The sequence below is a fragment of the Panthera leo genome, chromosome C1, assembly GCF_018350215.1.
Source record: "Panthera leo isolate Ple1 chromosome C1, P.leo_Ple1_pat1.1, whole genome shotgun sequence".
In the NCBI taxonomy this organism is placed as follows: domain Eukaryota; kingdom Metazoa; phylum Chordata; class Mammalia; order Carnivora; family Felidae; genus Panthera; species Panthera leo.
Window position 1 is genome coordinate 143,297,231 of NC_056686.1, and position 19,920 is coordinate 143,317,150.

General features: G+C 34.8%; 1 protein-coding gene across 2 annotated transcripts in view; it reads left to right on the plus strand.

The window, feature by feature from the left end:
- The window catches only part of GALNT13 (polypeptide N-acetylgalactosaminyltransferase 13), a 503,024-nt gene that overhangs the window by 34,678 nt on the left and 448,426 nt on the right, over positions 1-19,920 (plus strand). The window lies entirely within an intron of this gene.

Here is a 19,920-nt window from a genome sequence, read left to right on the forward strand (position 1 = left end):
AGAGCATTTTGGCAGAACTATTAATGTACATTTAACCGGGGGAAAGTTACTTCCTTCTCTCAGCCTCAGGTGTCCTGTTGGCAGAAATGAGAAGAGTTAGGTAACCTCTAAGGTACCTTCCAATTTCATAATTCCAGTGTTCTGTGACTGTATGGAAAGAATAATTTAGTGAACATTCAATTGGACAGAATTTAAAATTTAGGCCTCCAGAAGCAAAAACCCTTGGAGGCTAAGCACCTAACATACAAGGGGACAACTACTTAAGTAAGATGGTGGGGGTTGTAGCAAAATGCAAGGACACATGACACCCAGACTTCCAGAAGCAGTAAACAGATGAACAAACAAACAAACAACTTTTTAAACAAAACGCATGTTGATGGCCAGATTCAGATTCAACAACCAAATTATTGCCTTGTGTTAAGTGCAAAAGGTAATGTCAGGTACAGGATAACATCACTTTAACTCAGTATTTCCCTCTTTAGGGATTGGTTTCATTGACAGGATAAGAGTGAATGATAAAGAAACGTAAAGATTTTTATACATGGTGGTTTATTAAGTCAAGTCGTAGGGATTCATTTTCTGCAGTTTATTAGTGTGACAAAAAGTAAGTCTTCAGTTCCATTTGAAATGTTTGTACCTTTTGGGGCACCTGGGTGGCTCAGTCAGTTAAGCATCCAACTTTCATTTAGGTCATGATCTCACGGTTCATGAGTTTGAGTTCCTCATTTGGCTTTGCACTGACAGCTCAGAGCCTGGAGCCTGCTTCAGATTCTGTGTCTCTCTCTCTCTCTCTCTCTCTGCCCCTCCCCCGCTCATGTTCTGTCTCTCTCTCTCTCTCAAAAATAAATAAAACATTTAAAAAAATTAAAAAAATTAAATGTTTGTACCTTTTGGAAAAGTAAATCTAAATGATTGGCTTGAGATTTGCATTTATTTGCAAAAAGCAGATACAGTCTGCTTTTAATGTTACAGACATTTTTGAGGTCATCTATGAATCAAAATATGTTAATAAGCAACTGTTGGTTATATGAGGCTTGGGAAACACAGAAGAGCATTTCCAAAAATTAGTTTTTGTGAAAAAGTATTTTGGACATTTTTTTTTTTTTTGCATCAGATTGTAGCAGTGCTCTTACTCAATTGGAGGTATTCTGATGATCTTCCTCTTTGTGAAATGAGTTTCTTTCACTGTAGTTTTTGCCTAGCACAAAAAATTGAAAGTACCTTGGAAGTGACTGAGCCTCGACCCATTTAGGTAGTTTATATGCATATTTTATGCCTTTATACTAGAATTATTCAAAGAGGAGAACTTTATGAGTCTATCGGTTTTTGATAAATGAACATGAGGATTGATATGTTAATCTTTGGTTAAAATCCCAGAAAAAAATCCTCCTTCTCTGCTTCTTTGTTAACTCAGTTGAGCTGCTGCTTGGCTGAAAGTGGAAATGTGGTTTGTTGGGTCTCATCAGTTTGGAATGATCACTTTGTCATTTGTTGAATAGAGACTTCTAGATTGGTCACAAAAAAAAATGTCATAATCTGATTCAGCAAAACTATGACAGCTTATTCTGCAAGTACCAAAAAAGTACAGCTTTGCTGATTTAAGTCCTTAATGCTCAGTCTTAAATCTCAAAATGTGAAATTTAATGATGCAAGGCAAAAATAGTAATTTTTCCTTATACTTAAGTTGTAAAATTAAACTATATTCTCCTTATTTTTAAGACTTAGTTAATGCTGTACATTAATATTTGTCTTGAATAAATGGGACTAAACTATAGGGTTTTAATTTTATTTTCTAATGTTACTTATTATTTCAGAATATTGCTCTATATAGGAATTTCTCCACATATTTAAAATAGTAACTTATGTACAGGCAGATGATGCTGTGCAAAGCGTATGTGCCTCAAAATTTCATGTCCTGCACATGTTAGAAACAGTCTTTTTGACTTAAAAAAAATGTTGATCCTTTTGGACTTAGGTGTCTCCATTATTTAAAAAACAAGGTTTTGTACTAGGTGATTTCTCAGATCCCTTTTAGTGCTAAATTTTAAACTGGTTTAAAGTACCCAATACTGGCATACACTATGAATTCATTTTTAAGATACACGTATTAATTTATCAATTCATCAATTATTTAAGTGCCTATTGGGTCAACATTTTGTACACCTTAAACTTATATAATGTTCTATGACAATTATATCAAAAAAAAGAAAAGAAGGGAAAAGCCCAGTGATGGACAAAGGAAGACAAATTTCAAGCACCAGGACTTCTGAGTTCACAGTTAGTACAGATTGCCACATAGTTAAAAGCCCAGATTTTGTTCATCAACCTGGTCCTTGTCTCCTCCCCCTTGATCCAATTGTATGACTTTGGCAAATCCCTTGGCAAAATCTTAATGTTTTCACTTCAGATCAGAACCTGAGAGATAGTAATTCTGCTTCACAGGGTTGCCTTGAGAATTAAATAGGATAATATGCATAAACCATACAGTGAAGTATTGGTTCATGATAACCCTTTATCAATATCTGCTAAATGTTGTGAAGGTGCATGTATAGTCTGGATGATGCTCCAGACAGACTTTGCTCTTCAAGGTGAGTCAGGTCCCCAGTGGGGCATGTGTGGGGGGGTAGTGGTTATTTTGGGTGTAGCCCCAAAGGAGGAAGTAACTCAAATAAAATATTTGTTAAGTATCTACTACCTGCTAAGACCTGGTGGTATAAAGGAACTGAGGTTCCTACTATCTGGAACTTATAGTCACTAATAAAGTAAACATTTCTCTCTCCCTCTCTCTTAGTCTCTCTCTCTCCCTTTCTCTCTGTAAAAACATAATTTAGAAATGATTACGAAGCATAATGTGTGCAATGGATATTAGGATGAGGAAGAGGGATGCTCTCAGTACGAAAATGTGTCTAGATTCTTAGATAACATTTCACAGAGGCTGTGGCATTTAAGCTGAGTCTAAATTATGCAAGTAGGAAATAGCTAATTAGAGAAGAAGGTACTAAAATTTTTATGAAATAATAGAGATTACAGGATAATTCTGAATGAGATAATACAGAACTCTTATAAGATTAGTAAGACTGTAATATTGGTACAAGAGATCACAATGGGTAGACAAATTGCCTAATGGAATCGCATACACTCTAGAAGTAGACTTATGCATATTTGGGCATTCAGAATGTGACAGGAGCACTGCAGATCAATGGCAGAGAGAAGGGCTTTTCAATAAATGGATCTGAAAATAAAATGGTAATCGATGTGGAAAGCATGAAATTGGATGTCTACCTCATGTCATAAACCAAGACAAACTTTGACTTTATTAATGTCAACAATAAAACTAAAACTTTTAGCAGAAAAGTATTTGGACATAAGACTTTGAATTAAGGGAGAATTGTAAAAATACTAGACAAATAACATTGACCATAAAGAAAATTATTGATAAATTTAACTATATTAAAATTGAGAAAGTTGTTTCATTCAAATATGCCTTAAAAGAGAAGTTACAAACTGTAAATGTTAAAAGAGCATGCAACTGAGAAATTATTAAGTGTATGTATGTATATACAGATGTGTATATGTGTGTGTGTGTATATATATATATGTATATATATACATATATATATATATATATCCTATTAATAAGAAAAGTACAAATAACCCAATAAGAAAAAAAATGAGCAACAGCCATGAAGAGACACTGCTTAGAAAGCGAACACATATAGCAGAAAAAACTTATGAAGAAATATTTAACATCAACTGTGATCAGGGAAACACAGCCCGAGGCTACAATGACATATTATATCAATTCAGTTGGCAAAAATCAAAAAGGTTGATAATACCAATTGTTAGAGGTTATGGATCTCCACATTTTTATAACTTTAGATAACAGTTTATTTCTGAAATCTGAACATTGATATGTAACCCATGAATTGTTATCATATACTTAAGCAAATTTCTTCCACGTAGAAAAATATCTCATAGTACTCCTGTTCATAAAAGTAAAAGCTGAGAATAACCCATGGACGCATCAATGGGAAAGCTGATGAATGAATTGTGATATATTAATGCAAGAGAATAGTACATATATTTTACAATGAATCTATGAATGAATTTTGATAATACAGTAGTAAATTTTATCCCTCAAAAATGATAAATAACATGGTGCAGTTTTAAAAGCTGTAAAAATTTTTAAAAATTGCATTTTAAGAATATGTAGAAATGCAACAAGACTGTATAAAGTGAGCAAGTTTAATTATGATAATAGGATTTAGGATGTTTATTGTCATGTGTTGGATGAGACAGGGTCATGAGATGGGGATGAACATTTTGACTGAATGTGGGGCATTAGTAGTGCCCTAGATTTGTTTTTGATGGGGGTTTTTAATGTGTTTGTTACAGTATATGGATAACAAATGAGTAAGAGCCAGTGAATGGATTTAAAAATTGGGAACCCAATGAATGGCTTTAAAAGCGAGCAGATATGATTTCCTTTATGTTATGGAAAGATCAGTATGGATTCAGTATGGATTCAATTGTGGAGAATGGATTGGAGAAGAAACAGTCTCATTAGGGAGGTTGGGTAGGAAGTTGTGGTAGTGTTCCATCAATTTTGTGTAGGCAGTGATGCCTACTTAGAGCAGAGGAATGGTGGCGAGGTGTTACGGAAGTGGATAAAATGAAGAGGTATTTGAGATATGGGAGCTGGATGCATGACTGGCTCTGGCAGGTGTAGGATATGGGAGGGTCAAGGACAAGTCTTGGGTTTCTTGAGGGCATTGTTTGGCCCAGTTTCCTCAAAGGGAAAAATGTAGGAGGAGAGGATTTGAGAGCAGACAGGAGTTTATTTTAGATAGGTTGAATGTGAGACACCTGTTAGGCAACTAAATGGAATTGTTCAGTAGGAAGTTGGCTACATTATTAAACTCCAATATCAAACCATCACTTTTATGGAAACTTTTTTTCTAAAATAGATTACATTCTTCTTTATTAAATAAGGCATATGGGATATAATTGAATCTTTGTTACTGAGTCAGCATTATCATTTTTTAACATCAATTATTGAATGATGCTTTTTTTAAAAAAAGATTAAAAGATTATTTCAGGGACTTTATGGGAGCATGCAGACCTGTTCCAATATTAAATACAGACACGTAAATCCTTTTTCTTCTTCTATTTTCTAAAGGATTGCTTTTTGGTGACATAAGTACTTGTTAGGGGAGGATCTTAACTTTTTATGCCACCCTGGGGCCACCTGGAACTAAAATGTACTGAAGGATATTTCGAACTCCTAAATGGCATGGAATACTAACTAGTGGTACTCCCAATTTGGAAGAATTAGATATTTGAGAGAATAGGCATTTAAAAAGACCAGTGCTGCGGCAGTGCACCTAGATACATTGTGGACAAATTTGAGGTCATGTGGCAGGTTTGCTTGAGCCCTCTATCATAGTGGGTCCTACTCCTGGCTGCACTACTAACAGCCTATATCTAAAGGCAAGTTAATTCATCTCTCTGGGCCTCAGTTGCCATCTGTGAAATGAAGTGAATATGAGTCATGATTTTAAAAATCATGCTGGTCTTTAAATGAATGATTATATGTTTATAGCTCCCCCCCCCCATGAAAATATGAAAAGTGAACTCTTTTACTGTCTAGTTTTTGGTCAGTCTACAAATAATGTGTGGCCCAAGAGGAGAAGTAGTGATATGGAGGTGACATGATGGATGGATTTTGCTTAGAAACCCCAGAGGGGTTCTTATCATTACAGAGAACAGGAAGGATATAAAGTTATGATATTCAAGACAGGGGGGAACCTAGCTTTCTTTAAGGATCCTGATATTAGTATATTATGCATACTTAGGTATGTGTATAGTATATTACACATACTTAGGGAATGAAATGAAATTTACTTTAAAAGGGAGGGGGTTTCTGGGGCACCTGGGTGGCTCAGTCGGTTAAGCGTCCAACTTTGGCTCAGGTCATGATCTCACAGTCTGTGAGTTCGAGCCCCGCATTGGGCTCTGTGCTTACAGCTCAGAGCCTGGAGCCTGCCTCGGATTCTATGCCTTGTTCTCTCTCTGCCCCTCCCCCACTTGTGCTCTGTCTCTCTCTGTCTCTCAAAAATAAATGAATGTAAAAATAAAAACTTTTAAAGCGAGGGGGTTTCTAAGAAAGAATTGTTGCTTGTATGTAAACAAAGATAAGCACATAAGCCAATAATGATCAGAATAACAGTAATTATAAACTGTTAACTATTCTCCATTAGTTACAAATGTTAACTCATTAATTTTTTAACAAAATATTTGTGAAGTAAGCATTATTCTTTTACATATGAAGAAACTGAGGCAGCGTAAGTATATGGGAAAATACTCCCGTGTTTTCTTTTACTCACACATAGAATACAACAGTTCCAGATGTGTGGGCTTTATCTCCACACGAAGCTATTGTCTACATTAGTTGAGGGTCCTGTAATCCTGATACTATCTCCTGGAGTGAGCATCAGACCTCACAAGATAAGGGCTCATCCCATAAGAGTGCTCCCACTTCAGACACCAATCTCAAGTCCCAGACTGTCACCTGTACTCTTGACACACCAGTTGTGAATTGGGGTTTCTAGGACTCCCTTTTTAAGTTTGCTAATTTGCTAGAGTGCCTCATAGAAATCAGAGAAATGGCTAGTTACATTTACTGGTTTATTATAAAAAATATAATAAAGGGCATGAACGAACAACCAGATGAAGAGATGTATCTACATAGGGTGAATAAAGTTCAGAAGGGTCCCAAAGGAAGGAGCTTCTGTTCCCATTGGATTTGGTGTGTGCCATGTCCTGTCAGGTTGACGTGTTTACCAACCCAGGAGTCTCTGAACTCCGTGTTTTTGGGATTTTTATGGAGGCTACATCTCATAGAAGTGACCAATCATTAACTCAATCTCTATCCCCTCTCCCCTTCCCAGAAGATAGAAGTGAGGCTGAGAGATCCAGGCTTCTAATCATGGCTTGGTCTATCTGGTGACCAGCCCCCAGCCAGGAGCCAATTAGATGGCCACCAAGTGTTGCCTTATCAGGACAGAAACCACTTCCATCACGCAGGAAATTGCAAGAGATTTAGGAGCTTTGTATCAAAGACCAAATATTAGAACAAGAGATGCTCCTAGTGCTGTTATCATTTAGAAAATCACAAGGGTTAGAGGTGCTGTGTGTGTGTGTGTGTGTGTGTGTGTGTGTTATATAGAGTGAGTTTAAGGGGGAGTGCCAGAATTTTCACAACCAATAGAATAGGATTTGGTTATTAAGGTATTGATTATTAACACTTTTATTACATAAAGTACTCTGTTATCAATAAATGTCAGCTTGTACTAGTACCATTCTTTCATTGGGATACCAGTATGGAGTACATATTCTGAAAACTTGAACTGAGTGTTTTGTCTTTACTCTCAGAGGCACTGTAGACCCTGCCAGGTCTCCCTGGCTAGTAAGATGTATAAATTCCAATGAGGAAAATATTTCCTAGGGATCCTCTGTTTTCAGATCATTTATCTAACACTGTCACCTTATCTGGCATTTTAAGGTTTTACAAAGTTGCTGTTAACCCCTTGTGTCACTTAAGACCTTTTCACTGCTGCTCTGAATTAGGGGAAATGAAGAAAATGAGTGGAATTGCTGACCAGTAACCCCAATTTAATACTTCCATGTTTCCCTTCATTCTGCCTGGGAGAATGACTTGTTTTGTTTTGCTTTGTTTTGTTTTGTTTTGTTTTGTTTTGTTTTGTTTCCTCATAAATCCAAGGACGTCACAGGTAGCCTTGTTCTCTTGGAATCCTGACAGTGGGCTATTGCATCAGTCTTTTATTTCTTTCTAGATGATCTCCTCATTACATTAACACCCATCCATGTAATCATTTATTAAACAGTGAATGGTTGATTAATCTTTGGTACTTTAAAGAAGAATTCCTGTGTACAGGTGTGAGGGAAAACTGAAAACTGGTAAAGTGTTAAAACTAACACCAAATTTTCCTTTTTTTTCAAAATAAAAATATGGTTTCAACTCTTGGGGGCAGGGTAGAAAAGTGAAATTGATTAAATACATTGTCAGTATTAGAATCGCCCTGAATAAATTATGATGACTGCTGGAGCTCTCAGGCAATAATATTTATAGTCGTTCAAAAAGTAGGACATATCGACACAGTTAGAGTGGAGAACATGTATTTCCCAGATAGGTTTCAATCAGATTTATAAATAGTTTTCAAAAATCAATAGGCCTTATAGAATTATGACCTTTGATATTTTCTTCGGCCTTCTATACTTTATCCACAAGTCCCTCTGATCTCTCTTTCAGACCGCATTGATATATCAATGTTGGGAATGAAAATAAATTATAATAATGACTATTATTTTATAATTTAAAATAAATTACAATAATGAACTATTATTGAGTGTACTTTTTCAGGTTACTATCTGACACAGTAAACTTAATTTTACATGTATATATATAGTTTTGATTAATTCTTAGTGTAGCATTGAGGAAAGGTACCATTATTATCCTCATTTTCATAGGTGAAACTGAGACCTCAAATGGTTAATTGAATTCCCCAAGGTTGCAAAACTGGTATGAAGGAAAAAGGGACTCACAACCTGGTTTGTCAGACTTCTGAGCCCGGACCTTGAACTGTATTCTGTGTCCCTGAATTAGGTGTGCCTAGACTCCTTTTACAGAAAACAAATAAATAGCATTTATGTGCTATTTATGAAATATTTACATAAATACGGGTATTTCTAGAGTACATAGAAGGAGGTAGCCACCGACCTTGGGGAAAAAATGTCTTAGTTAATATACTTAAGAGACAAGTATTCTGACAGGCACTTTGCCTTATTTCAGACTTTAGCAATTTTGCAATTATTAAATTTCTACAGTATATTATGTTGCAGTTTTCCTCAGCACTTGTCTTTGGGGCTAAGCCTCTGACGTCTTAGAAAGAAGAGTTAAATTTATGAACAGTAGTGAAACATTAATTTTTTTTCAAAGCTTAATAAGACCAATTGATTCAATTCTTTCATCCATTTATTCACTAGAAGTACTGGCTGGATACTCAGAAATATACAGAATTTAGTCAAATAAAACATCTGTCTTCAAGAATTGCAGCCTAGTGGAGATATGACATGTACGTACATGATGTGTATATAAATAACTACATTACGCAATAGAAAGTAGTGGCTGTTGAGAGAAGGATACCAAATGAATTACTAGGAGAGGACTTGAAGTATATAAATTATGTGGACTTGTGAAAATTGGGAGGGAGTGAATACAGGAGGAAATAAAGTGCCGTTTTCAAAGTGAGGATGTAAGAGGACAGTGAATTGATTGATTGAAGCAGAATCAGACATAAAGGGAATTTCTAGATTTTATATTGAAAGTTGGGAGACAGATTTTAAAGGACTTTGAGTGCTGGAGAAAAAAGTTTCTAACTTTGTTTTCTAGGAAATGGGGCACCACTGAAGGTTTCTGGAAAAGAAAGTTATGTTGATCATCAGCTGAGGGTTAGCAGAGAGTGAAATGGTGTCATATATATACACACACACACACACACACATATATATATACATATATATATATACACACACACGTATATATATACATATATGTATATATATATATATTACACGTATATATATATATATACACACACACACATACATACACATATATTTAAATTGTTCACTTTGCAAATTCGTTGGTAGGCACAAGAAAATTTTATGTTTTGTAGTATCAAATTTAGATAGTTTTAATAAGTTTTCTACTCAAATCTTAACTAATTCAGTATTAAACAAGCTGAGCCAATTCTTTCAAGGCTTGATTTGCATCGGAGCTGGGGATAGAGAGATAAAGAAGCCATTCTTGTTCTCTTGTTTAGGAAAGGGAGAAAATAATTCAGAATTGTATGAATGAAATGTCAGCATATCAATGCTGTACTATCAGGAGCGGAGAGAATTTATGACATAAAAATAAAAAAAGAAAAAGAAAAAAGTATCAATAAGACACTATCTGTCTTTTGATGGCAAGATCTAATTTTCAATTCCATAAAGACTTGAGTTGATTGACGGATAAAACTATTTGCATATTAACCCACCAATAAATGGGAATGGGCAAATTTTATCTCTAATCATTGGAAATATTTTTACTAAAGAGCTATGTTGCAGCAGAGACAATTGGCTAAATAGAATTTTTATCAGTTTTGTCCACTTCTGTCCTTAGCACCTGAAACACTACCTGGTTCATTGTGGATGCTCAAAGAATAATTATTGAATGAATAAAGAATAGAATGTGTCATCAGCTTGATACTTTCCAAGTGTTCTCATGATTATAGGATATCCAGTTTAGGTTGATAATTAAGAAATTTGGAATAACTCACTTATCACGGCAAAAGTATTTTTTGTTGTTTACATACCTGGTCCAAACTACTTCTTTTATCCTTTATTGGTGTATTTTACAACCCAAATGATATATTTATAGCCAGGGGACCATCTTTTTTCTTTCACAATTTGTCTTGTGTTACACTATATATACTGTCTCTGATGCAGAGGCATGTAAGATAACTGCATATTGACATGTGGTATTTCTCTGGATCGAGCATGTGTATCATGTGAGATATGTGGAATGAATCAATACATAGAGGACACAGAGGAATGTTTATGAAAATTAGATTAAGGAATTTTGAGAAAAACAAGATGTAGATATATGGTATATTTAATTAATCTGTGAAAAGAAGCTAGGGGAAATGGAGATGACAGAAAACAAATATTAGAAAGTAATATTGGAAAGCTTTACAAATGAAAAATCCAATCAAAAAGGAAAATTACCGAGGATAAGTTGTACAACAGGACCCATGGTTAGTCAGTTATCAAGGGTATATGTAAATATAGCTTTGGGAATGAATGAGGATAGTATTTGGTTAAAGAATATTTTTGTAATCAATTTTGTTGAGGTATAATATAATGCTCAACTTTAAGTATCCAGTTGAAAGAGTTTTGACAAAGAAATCCCGGGGTTCAACCTCACAATCAGGTATGTCCCCCCAAAAAATTCCTTCACACCCCCTGTGCAGGCAATTCCTCCGACCTAGCCACACAACCACTGATCTGGTTTTGGTGACTGTTGGTTAGTTTTGCTTATTCTAGAACATCTGACCAATGGAATGTACAGTATGAGCTCCTGTGTAGCTGGTGACTTTTGCTCAGCATAAGGATTTTAAGATTACTCCATGCTATTGAGTGCATCAGTCGTTACTGCTGAGAAGTCTCCTATTACTTCTTGCATACACTACAATTTGTTTACCCTTTCGCCTGATGATGGACATTTGGGTTTGTTCAATACCTGTTATGACTAAAGCTGCTGCATTTGTACAAGAATCTTTGTGTGGACATATGTTTTCACAACTCTGGTAAATATCAAGGAGTGATAGTGCTGAGTCACAGGCTAAGTGTATTTTAATTTGGTGACATAATGCCAGTTTATTTCTTCAGGTTGTTAAACTATTTGCTTTTCTCATCAGTGACATAGGAGAGAGAGGTCTGGTTACTCCACATCCTGGCCAACATTTCATAGCCAATGCTTTTAATTTTAGCTATTTTTGTAAGCGTGTGATAAATATCTCATTTGAGTTAATTTGCATGCCTGGTAACTAGTGATACTGAATAACTTGTCATGTTTTTGTTGGCCAGTCTTCTTTTATGAAGTGTCTGTCATATTCTTCTGCCTATTTTGTAATTGGGTTGTTTGTGGCTTGCTTTAAAAAAAATGGTATCTTTTAAAGAGCAGAGATTTTTAATTTTGATGAAGTCCAGTGTATCATTTTTATTTCTTTTATGGTTCCTTTTGTGTCCTATCTAAGAAATCTTTGCCTATGCTAAGGCCATGATGACTTTCATCTGTATTTTCCCCAGAAGATTTATAGTTTTAGCCTTTAAGCTTTGAGTTAATTTTTGTGTATGATGTGAGAAGAGTCAAGATTACTTTTTTCCTAAAATAAAAACCCAGCTGTTCCAGAAACATTTGTTCCTTGAAGATAAAAAAAGGCATGGATTTTCGAAATCAGCATGATATTTTCATGTAATACTCCCCAGTATATACCTATACATTTTCCTATTATATGTATGACTTGGGTTCAAATACTTGAGTTTACTTTCTAGAATTCATTTCATATTATCCTTACTGGTGTATTTATTATGTAGCTTGAAAAGTATCCAAAATGTTACTAACCAAATCTTCCTTAGACATTTTTTTATTAAAAAAAAATTATTTTTAATGTTTATTTATTTTTGAGACAGAGAGAGACACAGCATGAGCAGGGAAGGGGCAGAGAGAGAGGGAGACACAGAATGTGAAGTAGGCTCCAGGCTCTGAGCTGTCAGCACAGAGTCCGACGCGGGGCTCGAACTCACGAACTGTGAGATCATGACCTGAGCTGAAGTCGGACGCTTAACCGACTGAGCCACCCAGGCGCCCCTAGACATTTTTTTTAAAATTTGTTTTCATGTTTATGTATTTTGAGAGAGAGAGAGAGGGAGTGAGCACACACACACTGAGGAGGGGCAGACAGAGAGAGAAAGAGAGAGAGAGAATCCCAAGTAAGCTCTGTGTTGTCAGCGCAGAGCCCACATGGGGCCCCATCCACAAACCATGAGATCATGACCTGAGCTGAATCAAGAGTTGGACACAACTGACAGAGCCACCCAGGTGCACCTAGACATTTGGATTTGAAGGCAAATGGAAATCTAATATAAAACTATGTTTAAAAATATAGTAATATTTTTTTCTGATAATAAAATTAATAAATATTGTAGAACAATTTTAAATACAAATAAAAATAAAGAAGAAAGATAACCAGGAATTCCATCCAGAAATTGGCATCATAAAATAAAATTTAATATTTTAATTTTTTGATGAATATAGCATGAGCATTTTGTTCTGCATGAAATATTTGTTCAAAACATGATTTTAGCCATTGCATAATAGTTTATCATATGTATAAACTATAATTTTCATAATGAAGTACTTTTTAATTTTTATAGATTACTTGTATTTTTTTTTTACCACAAAATAATGTTATAAACACCTTTAGGAAGTTTGAAATATTGAAAATGTTGCTAATTATATACTTAGGTTAGATTTTTGGTTGTGGGATTTACTTTTTTCAAGGCATACATATTTTTAAAAGGCTTTTCATAGATATTTCTGATGACTTCCTGTAAAGCCTTTTAATCTTCAAATCTCATCATCAATGTATGAGGACACTTATCTCACCACACTATTTATAATTTAATTTAAAACATATTTGCTAATTAGAGTACTTTCTGCTCACAATTTTTTTTTTACAGTTCTCAGGTTTTTTTATTTTTTTTTTTTTTTTTTATTTTTTTAAATTTTTTTTTTTAATGTTTATTTATTTTTGAGACAGAGAGAGACAGAGCATGAACGGGGGAGGGTCACAGAGAGAAGGAGACACAGAATCTGAAACAGGCTCCAGGCTCTGAGCTGTCAGCACAGAGCCTGACGCGGGGCTCGAACCCATGAACCGTGAGATCATGACCTGAGCCGAAGTCAGACGCTTAACCGACTGAGCCACCCAGGCGCCCCAACAGTTCTCAGTTTTTATTGTACTTACATGTAAATTTTATCATTAAATACTAGGTGTAAGTATATGCTGGCCTTCTGTACAGATTTTTGAATTAAAAAAAAAATAAATGGATGGTTGGCTTAAAAATGTTATATATCAGGGGCACCTGGGTGACTCACTCAGTTGACTGTCCAGCTCTTGACTTCAGCTCAGGTCATGATCTTGAAGTTTGTGGGTTCCAGCCCTCTGTCATGCTCTGCATTGACAGTGTGGAGCCTGCTTGGGATTCTCTCTCTCCTCTCTTTCTGTCCCTCCCCTGCTTTCTCTCTCTCTCTCTCTCTCTCTCTCTTTCTCTCTCTCTCTCTCAAAATAAATAAATTAAAAAAAAATTAAAACTGTGATATATTAGTCACTGTAGATATATTCAACAATGATAAAATCTAGGTGGTGGTAAAATTTTGTTTCTATACTATGACATATTTTGCAGTACAAGTAAACTCCATGGGGCAGGAAAAACAGCATAAAACTTTGGGCTGCAATTGGAGGAAAAACCTGTTCAGGAATAAACGGAGAGGTCCTTGTAATCCCCAGTTTTTTTAGTTTTGTTTTTACACTTTTTTTTTTACGTTAAGTGATTTGATCCATATGTATTTTATTTTAGTGTAGGAATGAGGGTATATTTTTTTTCTATAGTTACTTGTTATAGATATCTTTCCCCTCATCACTGATTTGTAATGTTAAAAAGAACATTAGATAGATTAGATAGAAAATCTTTGTATCTACCAAGGTCTTTATGTCAGTCTGTTTATTTGATTCTATTGATTTGTCTTCTAATTCATATCCCAGAGCTAAACTCTTTTGATGATTTAACTTTCTATTATCTGATGAAACTCTTGACAAGTTTGCAGACTCCTCTGGTCTGGAGAATGAGAACATTTCACTTCTAATCTTGGCTTTGCTACTCTCAATGTGTTGCTCATATCACTCTATCTTCATCTGTAAAATGAGAGGCTTGCTACAGACCTATTCTTTTTCTATATTTTAGAATTATATTTTTATGTTAATTAATGGGAATATTTAAATCTTACCATATTTAAATATAAAAAAAGTTTGATAAATAAAATCAGGCTGTAGAAATGTACAGAAAATGCATCCAAAACCTGTATTTGGCATTACTATAACCACTACACTTTATCTTTTTTGTTTCATACTGTTTGGAGATACATTTATGTGTGTTTTCTTAGAGGTCTGTCATACTGATTCTGTTAGATTGGTAGAATGAGTGGGGATATTGGGAATAAAATATTATAGTGACAAGAACATTGGTGCTGTGGTTGTGAGATACGGATTTTACCATGATTCTGGATTTAACAAAAAGTGTGATCCAGAGAAAATTTCATTTCTCTCTTTCCAGGATTAAATATTTGCTTTAAGAAACATAAAAGGCTCTACAGAACAACATTAGTGCACAACATTCACCTGAAGTTAATAGTTCTGAAAACAAAACCTTGTTCCTTGAGTATAAATGCTTTTAAGATATTGTTACTAAAAATCATTTAAATATATGATTCTTTCTCTGGAAGATTAATTCTCCTTTCAGGTTATAGTAACACATAATATTTATTTAAAAATGTTTTTTTTCAATGTAAAAAATATAAGATAGGATATAAAAAAACACCTACAAGCCAGCCACGTATAGATTATTATAGTTAAAGTTTTGGTTTATTTCTTTATGTTTCTAATAGGGATTCTACTGTGTTTTGTTTCATATATCTTGCTTTAATTCTCTCAATTTGTATTTTGTACATTTATCTGCATCATCAAATATTCCTTAAAACAGTTTCACTGGCTGTACATTATTCTAATACATCATAATTTGTTTAAGCATTTCTGTCTTTTAAAAAGGGGATAAAAAATTAAAAGTCTTTCTTTATTAGTTCCTCATTTATAGCTGTCATTATTTGCTGCTATATAGTATGGTTCTTTTGTAGTTTTCTTTCTGTCTTTTAATCTGTCAATTGTAATTTACATCATTATTGGTATACCCATTCTGAGCATGCTAAATTCTACCAATCATTATATGAGCTGTGAACTAGATCTCAAAAGATCAGATTCCAGAAGGTGAGAAATTGTTCTTGAGGAACTTGGCACTCTTGCAGGATTGGAAGAATCGTGTTCATTATCAACATCTTCACCATCGTTAGAGCTATCTCATTGTCCCCTTTATACCAAACCCTACACTCTGAGTACCACGTGCCATAGCATTAAGGCTTCAGATATCCTTATGGAGAAGTTAAGAGAGAATCATCTTGACAGGATTTTTTGGCACTTAGCGTCTTTGAATTATCTGTTAAATGCAGGCTACTCCAGTAAGGTTCTTTCTACCATGACTCCACCAAAAATGCTTTTACGAAGACCACTTTATGTAGTCTTCATCTTGCTAAATCCGAGTGCCAATTCTCAACCTTTATCTTACTTGACCATGAATAACAGTTAATCATTTCTACCTCCTTGTAATACTTTTGTTCTTGTTTTAAAGGCTATCACAGTCTCCTGATTTTTTATCTCACTGACTGCTCCTTCTCAATCTGCTTTACAAGCTCCTTCTCATCACCTCACTTGTGAAGGTTGAGTTCACCCAGGAAATGAGATTTGATTTATCTATTCTTTCTCTATGCTCACTCTTTTAGTGATCTCATCTAATATGATCTCTTTGCTTTATAGGCTATCTTACAGTTTTACAACCTCCAACCTTATATATCCATCCCACACTTTTCACCTAATTTTTAGACATTTATGCCCAAGGCTTACTTGATACAGTCCATTGGATTCTAAAAGATATCTTAGTCTTACTGAGTCCAGAACTGAACTTCTGATATTCCACCTAAAGTTCCCTACCTGTAGTCCTCTCCACCTCAGTTTTAGCGGCCCCAGAACTCTAGTTGCTTAAGCTAAATATCTTAGTCATCCTTAACTTTTCTCTTTCTTTCACATTCCATTTTAGCAGATCCTTTTTCTTCTTCCTTCAAAATGCATTCAGAATTCAAACATTTCTCCCCAATTCACCAGTTTCTCCGCTTCTATCTTTGCTCACCTATAATGTATTCCCAACAGACCAGCTAGAGTGATTCTTTTAAAGCTTAAATCAAGGGGCGCCTGGGTGGCTCAGTCGGTTGAGCGTCTGACTTCAGCTCAGGTCATGATCTCTCAGTTTGTGAGTTCGAGCCCCGCATCGGGCTCTGTGCTAACAAACAGCTCAGAGCCTGGAGCCTGCTTCAGATTCTGTGTCTCCCTCTCTCTCTCTCCCCCTCTCCTGCTCATGCTCTGTCTCTCAAAAATAAATAAATGTTAAAAATTTTTTTTTTAAATAAAATAAAACTTAAATCAAATCATGTGATTCCTATGCCCAAACTACATCATTGGCTCTCTGTCACTCAGAGTAAAAGTGAAAGTTCCTAAATGGCAGAACCAAGTTCTGTAACACCTGTGCTAAAGTCCTGTTAATCTCCCTTAGTTTATTCTACTCCATTCAGCCTGCCTTTTTTGCTATTCTTGGAATATGTCACCTCAGGGCCTTTGTACTTACTGACTTTTCTGTCAGTAATGTTCTTTCTCCAATTGTCTTCATGTCCTATTTTTTGCACATTTCCTCAAATGTATATGATAGAGTGTGGCCTCCACTGTGTCTACTATTTAAAAATTTAAATTGTTTCTTATCCCTGAACTCCTTATCTTTCTTTTCTGTGTTGTTTTCCCCTGCAGCATTTTTACCACCTGAAATATTATATGTTTTTCTTATTTACATTATTTTCTCCCTCCCTGCTGACAACAAAAAAATGATCTATATAGTTTACTGTTGTGATTCTGGTGGCTACAAGTGCCTGGCACATCAGCTGTGTGAGTGAGGCAAAAAATACTGACTGATTACTTGCTTTATGCTACCATGATAAAGGGATCTGTAGAGTAAAAATTCAGCTTTTGTTCCATAAATAAAGTACTACTGGAGAGAATCATTTCAAGACTCTAACTAAAAATCTAATCAGAACATAAACAGTACATAAACATGATCAATATATAAAGAAAACATGAAATTTTCAAATACAGGTTTTCCTCAGCTGAAAGCATAATTTTTTTCACATAACTTTATAATATTAATAAAAATGTGTGTATTATCATAGGTGCTATTTTTCATATTTCAACAAATTGGTAGAATACTTCAAACAAATTGGTGTTGTGGGTTGCGTAGTGTCTGAAAAAAAATTCTACCTAGAATGTCTGGATGTGACCGTGTTTGGAAATGGGACCCTTGCGGATGTAGTTAGTTAAGAGATCATACTGGATTAGGTTGGACCCCCATTGCAATGACTAGTTTCCTTAAAAGAGAAAGAGTGACCAGAGAGAGAGAGACAGAAATGAGACCATGAAAATGAAAAGGAGACCATGTGAAAATAGAGGCAGAGATTGGAATTATGCTGCCACAAGTCAAGGTGTTCCTTCCAGAAGCTGGAAGAAGAAGCAAGGAAAGATTCTTCACTAGAGCCTTTGAAGGGAGCATGGCCCTCTGACAACCTGATTTTGGACTCCTAGCCTCCAGAACTGTGAGAGAATAAATTTCTGTTGAAGACACTAAGTTCGTGGTAATTTGTTATGGTTGCCCTAGGAGACTACTAGTTTTATTAGTACTAGTAACTATTTTTTAAATACAACTACTAATAACCATTTTTTAAAATGTTCCACAGTCATAAAAGTACAGGAAGAGTGAGACATGGCGTGTCTCAAGTCACAGAGTAGTTGTCAGGATACTGAAGATGATATTCGGAAATCTTCATCAAGATTCAAGATGCTACTACAAATACACTTCTCTAATCTTTCTAACTTTAATATCAGGATAAGAATAAAATATTTAGAGTTCTTTGAAGATATGAATATATATTTTAGAAAGTCACCTATGCTAGAAAAGAAATTAAGAAATATTAAAATATACAGGCTTTAAGTAACTTCTATAAGCAGGCTGCTGAAATGATCATTTATATTATACAATTTGAAGTTCTCACTTCTCATGACAAATGGAGCTACAAATGAATTGGAAGCTATGTTATAATTTGTCCATGGAACTCTTTTTAGTAAGTACACAGAGTAAAACTTACTAGTAAGGATCACGCAGGGTACTCTATGAAATGGCCTCATTGAAAGAACTTTATGTATATAACATTTTGGAATTGGTACCCACATGACAAAGAGCAAATGAAAGAATGATGTAAAGATAGTTATTGCATTTTAGAGATTGTAACAGTCTTAGAAATCATCTAACCCCACTATTTTCAAATTTCTCAAAATTTTCAAAGACCTAGAATACATTTTTGAGTCAATTCTTATATAAATACAATTTATAAATCAATAAAATAATATATAGAACTTCTATATGTAAAGGAGGAGTTAGTGATCCATAGCTTTTTGTTTTGTTTTGTTTTGTTTTGTTTTGTTAAAGGGAATGGAGATCCAAGAGAATGAATCACTTATCAAAGACCAGTACTAGAGGCTAAGGTAAACCTACTGAGGATTCCAACCTAGTGCCCTGTTCAGAAATTATAGTAATTGTGAAAGGGCCTATACAGTCCGCAACCTTGTTTTCAGCCTCATGAGTTTTGTAACACCTCTTGCTGAAATGTTATCACTATCATTATATCTACTGTTCCAAATATCATTAAAAGTTACTGATATTTACCAAGAACTACCCAAAATCCGTTAATACACTATTTTTGATGTTCTCTGGTGGAACGTATTTTATAGTTTAATTATTAACAATTCACTGAAGATTTCTGCAATCTAAGCTTAAGGTAACCAATGTTTTTCCTCTTAGTCTACATAATACCTTATCTAAGATTCTTCCATTATAATCTCTTTATTTTCAAGCTATTTATGTGGATTTTTGTTGTTCTACCAAGGGCACTTTGTATTTAGGACTTAAGATCCATCTGTGACTCAGGAAATCATGTGCCACAGTGTCTTTCGTAGAGCAAGTATAGAACCAACACATGGTGAATGAATCAACTTTGATCTAGTTTGGATACCCTCTACTTTATGGTGGTTCTTTGAAGATCTGTAACTTGTCTGTACTATTCTCATGCCCACCAAGTGGAAAGAAATGAACATGGCTATATATAGATGATCTTATCTGATCACTTGATATAAAATGTCTGGAAGAGTCTATTGATGGCTGTTATGAACATTGTGTGCCCTCAATAAATATTTGTTGAATGAACATTTATAATAGGTCTGCATTTCAAAGCTGAAGACTAATTTGAGGTTGCCA